We start from the raw sequence: 2,682 nt of genomic DNA, 5'->3' as shown, positions 1-2,682 counted from the left end.
ACCATCTTTTGCACGCATCCGCACACTTCTCCTTTGCCTCGGTATCTCAATCAAGTTACCGGAAGGTTGCAGTGGCACCGTTTTCATTATCGTTGCCGTGGCACCTCTTTCCTTTCCACCACGGTGACAAATGCTTCATAATGCTCTTGCCAACTTTTAATAAAAATTGCATAAACTTGTTCATGTCATCTGCATCACGATAACAACAATTAAAATGTTTAAATTGTTGTTGCAATAAATTACTAAGGCATATGGGGATTTACCGGATTCATTATTTGTTATATCCGGCCCCATTTAAATTGTTAGATGGTATAGTTTTGTTATGCTTCACCTCTTGCCATGTTAACCAACATTTAATATTGTGGAGTACCTAACCGAGAGTGAACTAAATAATTGATGTGGTGTTCCGCCAATATGCAACTCGTTGCATATTGAGCTCCACTTAACTTGTAGTTTTGTTTGTGCCCTTTGTCATGCCATGCATATTTAAAGACATGCATCATAATTGTTTTGTGCATCATGCCATGTTATGTGATGGTTGTTTACCATGATTGTTTTCTTCTTTCCGGTGTTGCTTCTTCGGGTTGGTTCCGATAACGTTGCATTTGTGAGGACCCGTTCGACTACGTCCGTTTGTCTTCTTCGTGGACTTGTTCTTCTTCCTAGCGGGATTTCAGGCAAGATAACCATACCCTCGAAATCACTTCTATCTTTGCTTGCTTAGTTGCTCGCTCTTTTGCTATGCCTATGCTGCGATACCTACCACTTGCTTATCATGCCTCCCATATTGTTAAGCCAGCCTCTAACCCACCGTATCCTAGCAAACCATTGTTTGGCTATGTTACCTCTTTGCTCAGCCCCTCTTATAGCGTTGTTAGTTGCAGGTGAAGATTTAAGTTTGTTCCTTGTTGGAACATGGAGATGTTGTTCCTTGTTGGAACATGTTTACTTGTTGGGATATCACAATACCTCTTATATAATTAATGCATCTATATACTTGGTAAAGGGTGGAAGGCTCGGCCTTATGCCTGGTGTTTTGTTCCACTCTTGCCGCCCTAGTTTCTGTCATATCGGTGTTATGTTCCCGGATTTTGCGTTCCTTACGCGGTTGGATTATAATGGGAACCCCTTGACAGTTCGCCTTGAATAAAAATCCTCCAGCAATGCCCAACATTGGTTTTACCATTCGCCACCTAGCCTCTTTTTCCCTTGGGAGTTGCTCTCCCGAGGGTCATCATTATTTTAACCCTCCCGGGCCAGTGCTCTTCTGAGTGTTGGTCCGACCGAGTAGACTGCGGGGCCACCTCGGGGCAACTTGAGGGTTGGTTTTACTCGTAGGATGTCTCATCTGAGTGTGCCCTGAGAACGAGATATGTGCAGCTCCTATCGGGATTTGTCGGCACATTCGGGCGGTGTTGCTGGACTTGTTTTACCATTGTCGAGATGTCTTGTAACCTGGATGCCGAGTCTGATCGGAATGTCTTGGGAGAAGGAATATCCTTCGTTGACCGTGAGAGCTTGTGATGGGCTAAGTTGGGACACCCCTACAGGGATTTGAACTTTCGAAAGCCGTGCCCGTGGTTATGGGCAGATGGTAATTTGTTAATGTCCGGTTGTAGAAAACCTGAAATTGATCTTAATTAAAATACATCAACCATGTGTGTAACCATGACGGTCTCTTCTCGGCGGAGTCCGGGAAGTGAACACGGTGTTGGAGTTATGCTTGACGTAGGTTGTTCTAGGACCACTTCTTGATCATAGTTATTCGACCATGCTTTTGCCTTCTCTTCTCGCTCTCATTTGCGTATGTTAGCCACCAAATATGCTAGTCGCTTGCTGCAGCTCCACATCATACCTTTTCCCCTACCTATAAGCTTAAATAGTCTTAATCGCGAGAGTGTGAGATTGCTGAGTCCCCGTGACTCACAGATACTTCCAAAACCAGTTTGCCGGTGCCGATGTTACCGAGCAGGTGACGCAACCAAGCTCAAGGAGGAGTGTCAGTGTCAAAACCGGCGGATCTCGGGTAGGGGGTCCCGAACTGTGCGTCTAGGCCGGATGGTAACAGGAGACAAGGGACACAATGTTTTACCCAGGTTCGGGCCCTCTTGATGGAGGTAAAACCCTACGTCCTGCTTGATTAATATTGATGATATGGGTAGTACAAGAGTAGATCTACCATGAGATCAAGGAGGCTAAACCCTAGAAGCTAGCCTATGGTATGATTGTTGTATGATGAAGTTGTCCTATGGACTAAAACCCTCCGGTTTATATAGACACCGGAGAGGGTTAGGGTTACACAAAGTCGGTTACAATGGTAGGAGATCTTGAATATCCGCATCGCCAAGCTTGCCTTCCACGCCAAGGAAAGTCCCATCCGGACACGGGATGGAGTCTTCAATCTTGTATCTTCATAGTCCTGGAGTTCGGCTGAAGGTATAGTCCGACTACCCGAACACCCCCTAATCCAGGACTCCCTTAGTAGCCCCTGAACCAGGCTTCAATGACGACGAGTCCGGCACGCAGATTGTCTTCAGCATTGCAAGGCGGGTTCCTCCTCCAAATTTTTCATAAAAGTTTTGTAAACACCAAGAGTAGTGTCCGGCTCTGCAAAATAAGCTTCCACGTATTGCCATAGAGAGAATAATATTAACACCAATCTAATCTGCTGACGTATTCCGC

Source organism: Triticum dicoccoides, chromosome 4A (assembly GCF_002162155.2).
Source record: "Triticum dicoccoides isolate Atlit2015 ecotype Zavitan chromosome 4A, WEW_v2.0, whole genome shotgun sequence".
NCBI lineage: Eukaryota > Viridiplantae > Streptophyta > Magnoliopsida > Poales > Poaceae > Triticum > Triticum dicoccoides.
The sequence above is the reverse complement of the archived record's forward strand: the minus strand, read 5'-3'. Positions refer to the sequence as shown.